We start from the raw sequence: 16,844 nt of genomic DNA on the forward strand, positions 1-16,844 counted from the left end.
CGAACCCGTGTGCCCTGCGTTGGCAGGCGGATTCTTAACCACTGCACCACCAGGGAAGCCCCGTTTCTCTGTCTTTATTCCACTTTCCCTCCTTCCAGCCTTCGTCAGCGACCACTACTCACTGAAAAGGTAATTTTCCCTTTCTTCTGCTTCTGCCCTGCAAAGCTCGCCTAGTTCTCCTTTTCTGTCTCTCATCTCTTGCTCTCACTTCCTTCTGCTGGTTCTCCTTCCCTTTCGTGCCCCATAAGTGGGGGTGTTTCCTGGGGTCCACCCTTGGCCCTGGCTTTTCCTTCTCCGGGACATTACTGAGTGCTTGCTGTAGGGAAGCCCTTTGCTGAGTGCTGAGTTGACCCTTTCCCGACCCTGGCGAGTTTGCCGTCCAGGCGGGGGTGGGGATGGGAGGGGGACTTTTCTCTCCGTTTAACAACCTTTTGTAGTTTTTGCCCGTAAGGTCCAAACGCTTAGAGATGACATGGAATGTCCTTTAGGATCGGATGCTCGCCAGCTCACCCCACTCATGCACATTCCCAACACATGATTCTGACCACATGGATGCCAAATGCCCCACACTGTGTGGGCGCTTTGCATGTATTACCTCATCTGTTATAATTTTTCTTATCCATGAGGGGTGTGTATGTAATAAGTACAATGGACCAGAGTAGGAGTCAGCCCCATTTTACTGATAAGGAATCTGATGGTTTCCTTGGAGAGTCAAAAGTCACTTGCTTGGTAGACTCACAGATATAGAGAACAAACTAGTGGTTACCAGTGGTGGCGGGGGAGGGGCAAGTTAGGGGTAGGGGGAAAAAAGGGTTATTATGGGATTATAGGAAATCGTGTGTATGAAACTTTTGAAAATTGTAAAGCACTATGGAGCTTAAAGAATGTTTCACCCCATAAACGAAAATTTTTTAAAAAGTCACTTGCTTGAGATGGCACAGTAGGTAGAAAAATTGGACTTTGAACCCAGATCTGTGTCCGAGGCTCCCAGCCTTTCCCCTGCACTGTGCTGCCCTGCCTCCCCCTTCCTCGGGACTTGTGCACAGTCTTCCCTCTTCCGGCCCTGTCCTCGTCCATTTTGCTTTCCTGGAGGACTTCTATACATCCGTCAAGGCCCAGTGTAAATATCCCCTCCACTCAGACGCCCTCCTTGCCTTTGTGATGCTCATCACATTCTGCGGTGGTTACATGTGCGTCTGTTTCTTCAATTCCATGGCGAGATCCTGGAAAGGGAGACTTTGTCTCTCTGGTGGTGGTATGCTCAGTGGAGCATCTCCACCCCTCATGGTTACCTGGTTCCAATCTCTCTTTTTATTTATTTATTATTATTATTTTTTTAACATCCTTATTGGAGTATAATTGCTTTACAAGGGTGTGTTAGTTTCTGCTTTATAACAAAGTGAATCAGCTATACATTACATATATCCCCATATCTCTTCCCTCTTGCGTCTCTCTCCCTCCCACCCTCCCTATCCCAGCCCTCTAGGTGGTCACAAAGCACTGAGCTGATCTCCCTGTGCTATGCGGCTGCTTCCCACTAGCTATCTATTTTACATTTGGTAGTGTATATATCTCCATGCCACTCTTTCACTTTGTCCCAGCTTACCCTTCCCCCTCCCCGTGTCCTCAAGTCCATTCTCTAGTAGGTCTGCGTCTTTATTCCAGTCTTGCCCCTAGGTTCTTCATGACCTTTTTTTTTTTTTTTTTTTTTTTTTTTTAGATTCCATATATATGTGTTAGCATACGGTATTTGTATTTCTCTTTCTGACTTACTTCACTCTGTATGACAGACTCTAGGTCCATCCACCTCACTACAAATAACTCAATTTTGTTTCTTTTTATGGCTGAGTAATATTCCATTGTGTATATGTGCCGCATCTTCTTTATCCATTCATCTGTCGATGGACACTTAGGTTGCTTCCATGTCCTGGCTATTATAAACAGAGCTGCAATGAACATTGTGGTACATGACTCTTTTTGAATTATGGTTTTCTCAGGGTATATGCCCAGTACTGGGATTGCTGGGTCATATGGTAGTTCTGTTTTCAGTTTTTTAAGGAACCTCCATACTGTTCTCCACAGTGGCTGTATCAATTTACATTCCCACCAACAGTGCAAGAGGGTTCCCTTTTCTCCACACCCTCTCCAGCATTTATTGTTTGTAGATTTTTTGATGATGGCCATTCTGACCAGTGTGAGATGATATCTCAATCTCTTTTTCACCAGTGGGTGTGTCACTGCCTTGTGTGGACCCAAGTCGTGGGCTGTAGCTCTTACTAACTCCCCAAGCTATATCCACATGACTGTTCATGTATCTGTTTGGTGTCTGACTCTCCAGCTAGAATCTGAGCTCCTGGGGGGCAGAAGCCTGCTCTGCCTGGTTCTCTGCTGTACCCTCAGCACCTGGAACAGCACCTGGCCTTCTCCCCAGGTGGGTGTTGAATAGATGAATGAACACAGTCCCCTGAAATGCTTGAGAGCTGAGCTCACCCCTGGACGGCCCGCTCGTCCCTCTGCCAACATAACAGCCCAGTGGCCCGTATGGAGGGCCTGCAGGTGCCGAGGCTCTGAAACCCTCACCCGCACTGGCCTCTGGCCCAGCTCCCTGCCCCGGAGCCCGTGTGTGGCTGCATTCCTCACCGACTTAATTTGATGCTCTTGGCTTTGCAGATTCCGCTCAGTGGCCTCTGCAGGGGCAGGTCCCCAGAGGCCTGTATGTGAAGGCAGGACTGTTAACCTCAGCATTTTGGGTTTTATTTCAGCAGTGCATTTGATATTAACCTGCCTGACATTCTGTTTAATTCTGGACTTAGTTTCTGGTCATCTGTCTCATTTTTCCTCATGTACTTAATCTTTTTTTTATCATCCGTGCATTTGTGTAAGCTTCCTTGCCAATAATAAGTAATAGTAATACTTCAAAAATAATGGTGAACACTGGGCTTTTATTGTGCTAGGAATTGTGCTGAGGTCATTGTATGAGTTTCCTGTGGCCGCTGTAACAGATGACCACAAACTTAGTGGTTTAAAACAACGTAATTTTCTCATCTTAGAGTTCTGGAGGGCAGAAGTCCAAAATCAACCTCACTGGGCTAACATCAAGGTGTGGGCCGGCTGTGTTCTTTCTGGAGGCTTTAAAGGAGAATGGATTTCCTGGCCTTTTCCAGCTTCTAGAGACGCCTGCATCCCTTGGCTCGTGGCCCCTTCCTCCACCTTCAAGGCTGGCAATGGCTGGTTGAGTCTTCACGATGCCATCTCTCTGATTCTTATGCCTCCCTCTCTTCCCTATTTGAGGACCCTTGTGATGACTTTGGGCCCACTCGGATCATCCGGGATAATCTCCCCATGCCGAGATCCTTAATTTAATCACACCCACAAAGTCCCCTTTGCTGTGTCAAGTCACAGAGTGAGTCACAGGTTCTGGAGATTAGGATGTGGACATCTTTAGGGGCCATTGTTTTGCCAGCCAGAGTCATCTAATCGTGATTTCATTTCATCGACACCGTGACCCCATGTCGTAGGCCCTGTTGTCATTCCCATTTCATAGACAGGAAAACAGGCTCAGAGCCATAAAGGCACTGGCCTGGGGTTGCACAGAGGCGGAGCTGTGTTCCTTACCCAGTGCCTGTGCTCCTGGCCACCATTCCTGACACCCTGCAGCACTTGCAGCTGAAATTCTTTTGAAACAAGGAGGGAAGACCAAGGGCGAGCTCTTTTCTTTTTTTTCCTCTCCCCCTCCCCCAGTTTTATTGAGAAATAATTGGCATGCACCACTGTATAAGTTTAAGGGGTACAGCATGACGGTTTGCTTTACATATATCATGAAATGATGACCGTAATAGGTTAACATCCACCATCTGATATAGATACAATAAAAAGAAAAGAAAAAAAAATGTGTTTTTCTCCTTGTAATAAGAACTCTTGGGAGCTATCCTCTTAACAATTTTCCACAAGCTTTTTCTTGAACGCCAAGGCGCAGACCCGAGGCCTGTGCCTCTCTGGCTGGTGGTACATTTCTAAGAATATGCAGCTCAGAGGTACTTTTTCTGCCTTTATTCAAGTGAAAAACCTGCGATGGTCTCTGGGGAGCAACACTCCTTAATTCAAACGCCTCCATTCTTCCCAGGGAAGAATTCTGACTCTGCTACTTTTGACCGAAAGGATGGCCCTTGGAGGTCATCTGATCTGACCCGGAAGTAGTGTTCTTCCTCTTTTTTGGCTGTAATTCTACCCTGGCTCTAGAATGGAGTGTACTGTTCATGGCTTGCAAATAAAGGAAGCTGCTGCCTTGGGCAGGCCGCAGGCCCCTCTGGGTCACACGCTGGGGCTTCTGAGGAGGAGTCAGAAGAGCCAGGCTCTGTGCAGCCCCTGTGTGAGCTCCCTGCCCAGCCAAGGAGGGCGCCTGTGTTCACTCCGGCGAGCTCTTGCAGCCCTGAGCTGGGATACCACTTGCTCTATATTTTTGTGTTTGTGTTTGTTTTGTTTTGTTTTTAATTTTTTTTTTTAAATATACTGCTGTTTGTTCACTCATTATTATTATTATTTTTTTAAAATTTATTTATTTATTTTTGGCTGTGTTGGGTCTTAGTTTCTGTGCGAGGGCTTTCTCTGGTTGTGGCGAGCGGGGGCCACTCTTCATCGCGGTGCGCGGGTCTCTCACTATCGCGGCCTCTCTTGTTGTGGAGCACAAGCTCCAGACGTGCAGGCTCAGTAATTGTGGCTCACGGGCCTAGTTGCTCCGCGGCACGTGGGATCTTCCCGGACCAGGGCTCGAACCCGCGTCCCCTGCATTGGCAGGAGGATTCTTAACCACTGCGCCACCAGGGAAGCCCCACTTGCTCTGTTCGTGATTTGCCAAAACCTACTGCCGTGTGTTCGATTTGGGGAAAGTAACTTACTCTCTTCTTTGTCGCTTTGTAACTACTCATTATCCAACAAATGCACGTTGCGGACCTACTATGTGCCAGGCACTCTTAGTACTGGGTAAGTTGGGGGATCCAGATCACAGAGCTTACATTCAGTGGGAATGCAGGGGCAGCTAATAGACAAGCTAGCAAATCTGATCTTTTCAGAACGAGATGAGTGCTAAGAAAATGAAACGAAGCAATGGGCCAGAGACGGGTTGTGGGGAGGCGACTGTTAGCCAGGGTGGTCAGGGGAGGCCTAAAGGGGAGGTGACGCTAAGGCAAGAACTGAATGAAAAGGAGCCGGGCATGCGGGTATCTGGGTGAGGAGTGAGCCCAGCAAAAGGGGAGGCCCTCAAACCAAACATCCAATAATGGTCTAGCTTCCAGAATATGTAAAGAACTCTTACAACTCAACAATACCAAGACCAATAACCCAAGTAAAAAATGGGCAAGGGATTTTAAAAAAATCTTTTTTTAATTTATTTATTTTAGGCTGCCTTGGGTCTTTGTTGCTGCACGTGGTCTTTCTCTAGTTGTGGCGAGCGGGGGCTACTCTTCGTTGTGGTGCGTGGGCTTATCATTGCGGTGGCTTCTCTTGTTGCAGAGCACCAGCTATAGACGTGTGGGCTTCAGTAGTTGTGGCTCGTGGGCTCTAGAGCGCAGGCTTAGTAGTTGTGGTGCACGGGCTTAGCTGCTCCGCGGCATGTGGGATCTTTCCGGACCAGGGCTTGAACCCGTGTCCCCTGCATTGGCAGGCGGATTCTTAACCCCTGTGCCACCAGGGAAGCCCTGGGCAAGGGATTTGAATCGACGTTTCTCCAGAGGAGACATACACATGGCCAGTAAATACATGAAAAGATGCTCGGCATCATTGTCATTAGGGAAATGCAAATCAACCCGCAGTGAGGTACCACTTCACACGCACAAGGAGACTATGATAAAAGGTGTTGCGAGGACGCTGCGACTCAGAACCCTCATGCACTGCTGGTGGGAAGGGAAACTGGTGCAGCCGCCGTGGGAAACGGTTCAGCAGTTCCTGAAAGGTTAAGCCTGGCTATTTCATGCCTTAGTATCTACCCGAGAGAGATGAAAACACACAAAAATTTGTACCTGAATGTTCACAGCAGCGTTGTTCACAGTCCCAAAAGTAGAAACCACCCAAACGTCCATCAACTGATGAACGGATAGACAAAATGTGGTCCATCCATCAATGGAATGTTACTCAGTCATAAAAACAAATGAAGTACATAAAACAGATGAAAAAGTACAAAAACAAATGAAGTACAAATGAAGTCATAAAAACAAATGAATTCATGCTGTGACATAGGTGAACCTTGAAAACATGACGCTGAGTGAAACATTATGCTGAGAAGTCAGACTTGAAAGGCCACATGTTGTGTGATTCCATTTATTTCAAGTTTCCAGAAGAAGCAAATCCATGGAGATAGAAAGCAGATTAGTGGTTGCCAGGAGTGGCGATGGGGGACGAGGAGTGACTATTTATCGGGATGGGGTCGCCTTTTCAGGTGATGAAAATGTTCTAAAATAGACGATGGTGATGGTTGCACAACCTTGTGGATGTACTAAAAACCAATGAATTGTACACTTGAAAGGGGTGAATTTTATGGTATGTAACTATCTCAGTTTTTAAAACGTAAAGAAGAAAGGGGGTGGGACTTCCCTGCTGGTCCAGTGGGTAAGACTCTGCACTCCCAATGCAGGGGGCCCGTGTTCCATCCCTGATCAGGGAACTAGAACCCGCATGCATGCCTCAACTAGGAGTCCACATGCCGCAATGAAAGATCCCACGTGCCGCAACTAAGACCCGGCGCAGAATAAATAAACAAACAAACAAACAAATAAATAAATAAATAAATAATTTTTTTTAGAAAAAAGAAAAGAAGAAACGGGGTGGTGGGGGGGGTGACAGAAATCCAGCAGGGTGGTGGCTGTGCGTGTGCAGGGAGGTGGGGTCAGAGGACTGATTTTGCCTCAACAGCATGTATTTTATTCCCGTGTCTTTTGTCCTACGACCTTGCAGAATTTCGCCTTGGGTCTTCCTGTCCTTCCTTCCCACGTCCACATTTGTGGTTCTGCCTGCCACTTTTCCCTCCATGTCAGACCTGCTTTTCCCCACGGCCGCTTTCCAAACCCACGTGCCCCAGACACGCTCAGCCCCGCCCCTCGCTCTTCCACGTGAACTCGATCATCTCCCGGCTCTCATTTCCCGCTGCCTCCGTGTGCTCTGAAAAATAGTTACCCACATCCTTATCATCATCACTGTCTGGCGTTTTTAGTGTCGCTGCCTCTGTGCCAGGTTCAGTTCTGAGCCTTTCCGCAATTCTGATGAGGATTGACAGCCAGACACAGCACCGGACCCACGGCTGGGTTTTCATCTTCCAGTTCAGCGCCTGGCACCAAACTGGTGCCCAGGAGATGTTTCGTTGCCTGCAACTGTTGCATCGGACATGGGTACTTAAAGGAAAGCGGAAGGTCTGTCTTGGATGTTCATGTGCATTAGTAACTAAGAGAATCAGTAAAAGAGTGAGTTGACACAGCTGTAAATGTGTGGGCCGACTCCAGGGCTGCGAGTGTCAACAGCTACGGGGATGAAAACCACTTGTGTGTCTGTCCCTGCCACTCTGAGGCAGGGACAGAGAACCTCCCCCCCACACCCAGCTCAGAACATTGGGGATCAGAGAGGGGATGCCAGTGAGCCCTGGTCACACAGCAGAGAGAGGCAGAGTGGGGACTTGAACCTGGGTTTCCTGGATCTCTGAGCTGCTGAGGGTTGGCGTTTGCTTTGCACCTCTGGGGCCCCGTGCTTGGTGATGTGAGCAGGGAAGGGAGAGAAGAACCCCCGCGTTATGCAGGCATTGCTAATCCTAGCAACACCATGTTGTTGGGCTGCCCTTCCCGTGTGCTTTCATTTACAAGGCACATTTGTCCAGACCAGGCAGTTGCTACCTGTCTGTCCACATCTGATTATTTCTGCTGGTCTCTTCATTAGAATCTACACCTTTAAAATCCAGGGAGGGGATTGGTTTTATTCTTATAAGATAGCATCTCCCAGTGAAGTGACACAACTGAGGACTGGGGACCAACCATGCTTCTGAGCTGCTAAAGAAGGTGGGCAGAGGCTCCTCATTTACTCAAGAAATGTTTATTGAGCGTGGACAGTGTGTCAGGCACCGTTGTGGGCACTGGAGATGTCATAGGGGACAGGATTCCTGTCCTCCTGGTGTAGGGATGAGCAGACTGCAGGAGCCCTCAGGGATGTCATTCTGAGCCTTTAAACTCTTGTTTTACACACAGTAATAATAAGCTAATTATATGCCCCTCTAGCCTGTGGCAAGTCAGAGATAGAGAGAGGGGCTGGTAGAGGAAGGCGTTTTGAACTTGTCCGCAGAAGCTGGTGCTTTTGTCTGTGGAGTTCTGTCAGAATCTATCCCTCAGGTTGTTAACATGGGCCCCCTTCTTCCTCATTACCCTGTTAGCTGGATGAACTCTAGGTCATCCTTCAAGACCCGGATCAAACATCACCTCCTCTGTGAAGGCTGCCCTGATCACCACCCCACAGGCAGAGTTAATTTCTTTCTTTCTTTGATGTTCCCATATGCCCTGTGATGCCTCGTGGCTATGGTGCTAACTTCATTGTGTCCACATGCTTAGTTTTTCTTATTTGCCACGCTGGGTTGTGTATTTTTTGAGGGTTCATATTGTGTCTTATTCAGCAAAGTCTTTGAACTAAAAATTGTCAACAAGTGTTTGTCAGATGACTAACTAACAGCGATGGAAGAAACGGCAAAACTATAAAAAGTGGACACGAGAATGCAGCGCCGTGCACACCGGGGCATGTGGTGCTCAGGCAATCAGACACCGAATCCTTCAGTGTCTTCGGAGTGTCTCATTGTCAACGCTGCAATTAGGTACTCAGAGCCTCCAGGACCTGGTTACAGCCACTGTTCTCTAAGTCAGAAGGTGAAGCCAGACGTAACACACTGACTTCCATTTAAGGAAGTAAAAGTAATCATTAAAAAAAAAAGTTATGGTGCTTTGTCACTGAGGGAAAACCTTTAGCTATCCTGATAATTTGGGTCTCCAGATCAGCCCATTCCCTGAGGGTTCTACCGAAGTAATCATCTTTCTTTTTCCTCTGGCTATTCTGTACTCCATTTTCTTGTGTTCTCTGTCAAACTAGGAAAGCTGGGTCATTCATTTCACGAAAATGCAACGAGGAAGGAATCATTTGAGAAGTCTGCTGCTTTGAGGAAGGGGTGGGACAAAGAATCAATGTGCATAGACAGTGTGATCTCACATGCAAGGGCTGTATACACATCCATGGAGCCCTTGTCCTCCGTGTCCAAGAGAGAGAGGACATTTAGCACTTCCAGGTCTTTGTCTGTCGCTGCCTGGGCTCCCACATCAGCAGCTTGCTGGAAATGATGCAGCTGTGGCTACTGTCCAGCTGTCCCTCTGCCCCAGGCGGCAGGATGTTTGAATTCTTTCCTGTTTCCTTTCATGCCCGCTCTAGGGAGCTTGCTTGGTGGAAGCTGACAGCTCAGCTTTTTGGCGTGTGGGTTGTTTTTTCCCTTACTGAACCTTGTTTGCATAACTTCTTAGGGAGTCTATATAAGGTAAGGGCAGCTTCGGCCCAGCTCTGGGGCAATTTCCTGCTGTCTCCTTCCCCCGTTCTTTTGTCTTGCTCTGAAGTTCAGTGTTGGATGGAAATTATGAACGGTTACTTCTCTCTCTCTCTTTTTTTCTTTCTGTTGACCAGTAGATATTTATTGGGTGCCTACTATGTGGCTGGCACTGTGGTTTGTGCTGGGGATGTGACAAGAATTGGACAGATATGAAAGCAGCTGAAGAGATCAAAGGACATGCACCCAAAGGTTTACTTAGGTGCCACTTAGGGAGTTTACTAGGGTTATTTCGGTGGTGAGGCTTTCTTTTTTCTCGCTTGTTCGTGTTCCTAATTATTCTACACCTAGTATGTGTTTTGTGTGTAATGAAAAAACTTGTTCAGAGAATTTGCAAAAGTGTGAGAAAACCTCACACTGCTTGACTCGTGGCAGATCCGCTGTCTCCTCTGGGTTTTGTCCTCCAGCCAGTGCCAGCTTTGGGAAAAGGGAGAGGGGCAGACAAGGGTCTTTTTTGGGAGAAGGCGGGGTCCCTGGATCAATGTGGATCTTGTGTCAGGGTCACCACCGTGGTGAGCATACTGGGTGTGACCAGTCAGAATCTGTCCCTCAATGATTCTGAGCCTCAGGAGATTTCAGGTGTGGGTGGGAGGGGTGGGAGAGGGCAGGGAGTCATTAAGAGCTTGGTGGGGATTATGTGCCGTTCATAGTTGTTGGGAAATTTATTAGAGCAGCTCATCCTGGTGGCCTTGGTGATTCCAGATAAATCTGACCCCCCTCTTTTCTTCACCACTCTTCCCATGCCCTCTGTGGTCATCTCTCCCTCTTTGTGCCGTCCTATTTCCTTCATATCCCCCCGCCTCCTGCCTTACCTCTACTCTCTTTTCCTAAGTCCCTCCCTCCTTTCTAGCCCTAGACTGGAGCTGGAGGAGAGAAGAGATGGGAGAAGGGGAGGGGCTGGTAAAAGCAGTTGATAGGAGAGAGAGAGGGAAATGCAGCGTTGAGAGGGGGATAGAGGAAGGCCAGGGGAGGAAGGGGCTGTAGAGTAGAGAACGCCTAGTGACCACTGCCGGCGTTTCTTTTTTTTTCATTTTGGCTGTGTTGGGTTTTCATTGCTGCACGTGGGCTTTCTCTACTTACGGCGAGCGGGGGCTACTCTTCGTTGTGGTGTGCGGGCTTCTCATTGCGGTGGCTTCTCTTGTTGCGGAACACAGGCTCTAGGCACGTGGGCTCAGTAGTTGTGGCTCACGGGCTCCAGAGCTCAGGCCCAGTAGTTGTGGCTCACGGGCTCAGTAGTTGTGGCGCACGGGCTTAGTTGCTCTGCGGCATGTGGGATCTTCCCAGACCAGGGCTTGAACCCGTGTCTCCTGAATTGGCAGGTGGATTCTTAACCACTGTGCCACCAGGGAAGTCCACTGCCGACGTTTCTGAGCACAGTTCTGCCAGGCAATATCCCAAGAACTTTTCGTGCAATGACTTTATGCTGCAAATTAACTTACTTAGTCAGTGGAGGCAAGGAGCCTTGAAAAGAGGAACAGGACTTTGAACCAAGTGGGCCCTGCCTGGGGTCTCTAGGTCCTGAGGGGTCCTTAGGGCTGTGGGATTGACTGGCTCAGGAGCTGTTTCACACTGATAACCCATCCTTGTCCCGTGATGAGGCTTCACAGACCAACCAAAGGGTCAAGTTCTTTTGAGAGTGGAGTTTTATGAACGCCCTGTGAGGACCATCTCTTCATGAACAAGACTCTCACTGAGCGGGGGAGGGGAGGGTGTCCACAGTCCGGAATTGGAGCAAAGGTCAGAAGGCAGCGAGCGGTGGTGTTGATGGTCCTCGGGGTCGGGGCTCCCAACCTTGCTTTGTCATCGGTTGATGGTCCCCCTGAGATGGGGCTCTGTGTGGTTTTGTGATGCATTTGGGAATCCTTGTTAATGATGGCTTATGTCAGCAGACACAGAGGTCACAGAAAAACTCCCTATTACCAGTACCGTAGCTCAGCAGCTCTTTCTCTAAATACTGCTCTTCTGTCTTGGGCTGTGGGATTCGGGGGAAGGGGGAGACTCTGCGGGGACCGTCCCGCTGGTCTTTGATGGGGAGATGGTCAGGAAACCAGGCCTAGAGGCCTCAAATTCTGTAAATTCTAGTGTTGAGAAGACACACCATACCGGAAGCTCCTTTACACGCTCAATTTCTTAAAATAAAAGGTGCTGGTGGGGAGGAAGTGGGTGGGGCTGAACTCTGGGCACTTCACCTTTTCTGCCTGTGAGACGTTTTGTCTCACTCCCTTTCCCGGCCACAGGAGAGTGGGTCCTCTGAGCTGAAAACCCCATCTTCTCTTCTCACCTCTTCCTCTAGGTCAGTGGTTCTCAGGCTTTGGAGGCACCAGAATGCCCCAGGGGCTCATTCAAACTCACTTCCCAAACTCTATTCCCAGAGTTTCTGAATTCACAGTCTAATGAGTTCCTGGCCCATGCTGTTGCTGCTGGTCTGAGCACCACACTTTGAGAACTGCTGCTCTAGATGTAATCAGAGAAAAGGAATGTCTGGCTTCTTATCACTTCACCTCTCTGAGCCTCAGTTTCTCCATCTGTGAAATGGGATCGTGAGCAATGCTGACCGGACAGAGAGGTTGGGATGGAAAAACGTGCAGCTACGTGTAAGTGCTTAGGACGGCGCCTAGCACATAGTAAGTGCTTAGTAAACAGCCTCTGTCATCTTCAGGACCCTTGTTGGTCTTATCTGTGCCCCCTAGTGCTTGGCACTGTGGTTGACACACAGTAGGTCCTCAAGAAATACTCATAGGACGAGCGGCCACATGACTGTGTGTGCCTAGGAGGGCCCCTACTTTTAAACCGAGCAAAGTGAGCGTAAGTTTGGCAGATACAGAAAGCCAGCAGAGAGGCTGGAAGGCAAAGAGGCTGTCCTGTTGGAGGGATTTTTTTTTTTTTTTTTTTGACCGCACCGTGCAGCTTGCGGGATCTTAGTTCCCCGACCAGGGATCGAATCTGAGCCCCCTGCATTGGGAACATGGAGTCTTAACCACTGGAATGCCAGGGAAGTCCTCGAGGCTGTCACGTTGGGTTTGGCAGTTAGGAGGCCACTGTGGACCTCGGAGGGCAGTTTCACCAGACAGATAGGGATAGAAAAATCGTCACCGTCCCCATCAGGCAAGCCTTTCACATCTCTTTCTTTTTCATTTAATCCTCACAACCAGCTTGTGAGGTAGGTAGTTGACCCATTTTGCAGATGAGGAAACTGAGGCTTAGAGGCATTCAGGAATCTGGTCTCATCACAGAGCTGGTATGAAGAGGGGATGAGTTTCTAATGGATTCCGGAACTTGGACTCAACCTGGATGCTGTAGACCAGAATGTTGAGACTGAATGGTCAAGGGAGCAGCAGGTGTAGACAGCTGTGCTGGGACCTCTCACAGAGGGAGCTCAGAGTGTGTGTCCCCTGGTATGGGTCCTGGGCCCGGGTGCCCCCCACCAGGGTTGTCCAGGGCTGCACCTCAACTTTTCAATCTCAGACTGGAAAGATGTGCCATTGGCCCATTGGGGACCAAGTGCCACCCCAGGGGTGACAGTGACCCCAAGTACCAACCTTCTTCCGGCCAATTTTGCCATCCTAGTGTGTATGTGCCCACTCGTGCATTCACACACACATACACACACACACACACACACACACGCACAAACATGCACACAGACACACACACACACTCATATACGCATATCTGATGGGATCAAGCTCTGCCTTCCAGGTGATGCACCCGTGTGCACATCCGTGTTTGGTCTGCCTGGTTTGTTCAGAGGAAGGAAGTTAGCGACTAAATGAGAACTTCCTCCTGCATTGACTAGTTGGAGGTCAAATGGGCTTAGGACCTCCTTCAGGATGCGTGGGGGACAGAGATCTGTGTGGGCAGCTGTGAAAATGTCACTCAGACCAACAGGTTTTTCATCTCAGACTTTCAGCTGACTTTTCAGTGTCATGCCAAATCCCGAGTGGCAGACATTTGTAAGCAAAACGTGACTCTCGGATTTTCAAAACCGTCAGCAATCTTGTTGGCCAGACCATTGTCAGATAAGCACCAAACAGGCACCCAGGAAAGCAGTCTCTCCTGCCTTGATAATTTAAATGACATTGGCCTGCAGTTCTGGAAGGTCTTAAAAGCCAGGTTCCCTGTGTCTTTGGAGGTGGGCGTGAGACTGACTTATCGGACATCTGTCTTGTGCCAGGTCCTGGGCTGGTACTTGGGACACATGGTTTGTAACTTTCCCACTGAGTTTGGCCAGTGATGGGGCGGTTGGGATCCAAGTGTGGTCATGGGATCCCAAACGTCCAGGCTGACCAATGAGGAAAAGGGAAATAGAGTGGTTGCCATGGAAACAGACTGAGAGTTCTTTTGCTGGTGTTGTCTTAGCCTTAAGAAGGCGCGAGGCATCTGAGGGGTGGCCCGCCTCCCCCTCAAGTCAAGACTGCAATTTAATTAAACACTTTGGAGCTGGTTCTCCTGTTCCTCCAATAACACTACTCAGAACAGCGTGCTGGCTTCCCAAAAGCGGCCTCGATGCTGGGAAATGCTCGGGAACGAAAGTCCTGCACCAGCCGTGCGTGGCTGCGTGAATTTCAGTTCCTCAGCCCGGGCAGCCTCATTTCCTGTGCTCACTTCCCACCCGCAGCTCTGCCTGGTAGCTCAGGCTCTGGGGAGAAGGTTCTACCATGTCGGGCCAGCGTCCTATTTAACCCTCACGGCCAAGGAAGGAGGGAGGTATAAAATTACCCCGATTTGGAAACATCCCGAGTGTCCATCAGTGGATGCACGGATGAACAGACCACAATGCGGTCCATCCGTACAATGGAATATTATTCAGCCATAAAAGGAATGACGATCACGCTACCACGCGGGTGAATCTTGCCAACATGCTGAGTGAGAGAAGCCAGACACAAAAGACCACACAGTGTAGGGTTTCATCTGTGAGAAATGTCCAGAACAGGCAAATCCAGAGACAGAAGACAGATTAGTGGTTGCTTAGGGCTGGGGGAAGGGGGGGGATGAGGAGTGACGGCTGGTGGGTAGGGGGTTCTTTTTGGGATGATGCAGATGTTCTGGAATTAGGTAATGGAAATGATTGCACAACATTTTGGATGTACTAAATGCCGCTGACTTCTATGCTTTAAAATAGTTAAAACGGTGAATTTTTGTGGTGTGACTTTTACCTCAATAAAGAAAAAAAAATGGGGAGAACCAAAAAAATCTCCCCATTTTACAGATGAGGCAGCGAGGCTCTGATGTTTGGGGATTGAGTCAGATTCCTCCGGGACTAAGAGATGGAGTTCACATGGTCTCCTGTCCTTGGACTTTTCCTTCCTCACTTCCCATGGCCAGTTGGTCACCAAGCCATGTCAATTTGGCCTGTGAAGTGTCCCTTACACCGGTCTGTCCTCACTGCCTGACCCCCGTGGTCAGGTCCCAGGTTGGGCACCCACCAGGCTCCCATGGCTGGGTGGGGTGTTTCCCTAAAGCAGGGGGGCTGGGCAGACACACCCGAGATGTCCTAGCCCTTGGCTTCAGGCTGGCTTTGTCCTTGGCATGTTACCTTGGGCACATCACACAACCTCCCAGCCTCATCTACCAAACGGTTGTTTGGATGTTGATGAGGGTGACAATGACGCCCCCCCTGACCCCGCGGCCCACCTCCCAGCATCTTTATAAAGACCCAGTGAATACTGACCCGTAAACCGAAAGGTGCTGTGCCAGCGTGAATGGCGATTATGATCTGTTTCCTTTAAGAAATGCCCGCATGTGGATTTTGAGTCAGGAGTCCGTGGCCTGCCAGGGCTGTGTCTCAGCTCCCCCGGTCAGATGGTTCCCCTTTAGACAGCGTAGCTTGTTGTCAGTATGAGCTCATGCTTTGAGGTACTAACCAGCCAGTGTAGACTGTGTCTCCATTACACTCAGAGGGCTGGTGGCCTTGGATCTTGGTGAGAACCTTTACTTTGTGTGGGATTCGGCATGGTGGCACCCGGAACGATTCTAGGAAGAAAGACACCTTGATTAAAAAAAAAACAAAACCTTAAAACCTCAAAGTGTGATCCTTTGATCAGCAGCGTCAGTATCACCTGGGAGCTAGTTAGGAACGCAGACCCCCGGGCCCTATCCCAAACCTGCCGAATCAGAATCTGCATTTTAGCGAGATCCCAGGTGATTCAGACAGTGCTTGGGAAACACAGTTCGATGGGTCGTTGGGTCGCTGAGAAATCCTAAAGCCAGCGACGAAAAGCCATTTGAGAGTATGAGCTGAATGGAGCGGCAGGTACAAGATGCATGACCCCAAACCAGCATCCCGCGTACCAGCCATCACGGGGGGCGGGGGGGGGGGTTGGGGGAGGGTGGAATGAGATTTCACCGATAACTGCAATTGACATGTGAACTATTTAGGCATTCATCTGAGTAAGGATATGTGATGCCCTCCACAAAACGTGCAGGATTTTGGTGGAAAACACAAAGGGGTCCTGACTAAATGGGGACACAAAGTATGTCTAGAATTTGTTCTTACCTGGGGGCGGTTCTGCCCCGATGGAGACATTGGGCAATGGCTGGAGGCGTTGTTGATTGTCCTAGTGGGCCGGGGGGTGTGATACTGACATTGAGCGGGTGGAGGCCAGGATTCTGCACTGCAGGACGGCCCCAGCACGAAGAATAAGAATGACCCAGCCCGTAATGACTAGAGTACCGAGGTGGACACACACACACACACACACACACACACACACACACGTCACTTTAAAAACTCAGGAATACCAGCTGATATTTTGGGGATGCAGAGCAGCGGGGGATGGGGGAGCTTAGCACAATGTACTATGAAAGAGATTCTGAAGTGATGATGATGAGATTACTGGTATGGCAATGACACAGACTTAAATGTAGATCCATCGGCCAGAATAGCCCCCAGAGTCATTTTAATAAAAACAAACATATACCGTATAACAAGCATAACATACCCAGTGGAAAAATACTCAGAATTCTTTTTTTTTTTAACTAATTAATTTATTTTTATTTATTTATTTTTGGCTGCACTGGGTCTTCGTTGCTGCCCGCAGGTTTTCTCTAATTGCGGCGAGCGGGGGCTACTCTTCATTTTGGAGCACGAGCTCTAAGCGCGCAGGCTTCAGTAGTTGTGACACGTGGGCTCAGTAGTTGTGGCTCACGGGCTCTAGAGTGCAGGCTCAGTAGTGTGGCGCACAGGCTTAGTTGCTCCACAGCATGTGGGATCTTCCCGGACCAGGGATCGAACCCG

At 49.2% G+C, this 16,844-nt stretch overlaps 1 protein-coding gene across 1 annotated transcript in view; it reads left to right on the forward strand.

Annotated features, from left to right (window-relative positions):
• COTL1 (coactosin like F-actin binding protein 1) overlaps window positions 1-16,844 on the forward strand; it is a 43,799-nt gene that overhangs the window by 9,101 nt on the left and 17,854 nt on the right. The gene's annotated exons all lie outside the window — the stretch shown is intronic.

The sequence above is a fragment of the Balaenoptera borealis genome (assembly GCF_965194805.1).
Source record: "Balaenoptera borealis genome assembly, chromosome: 19".
In the NCBI taxonomy this organism is placed as follows: Eukaryota; Metazoa; Chordata; class Mammalia; order Artiodactyla; family Balaenopteridae; genus Balaenoptera; species Balaenoptera borealis.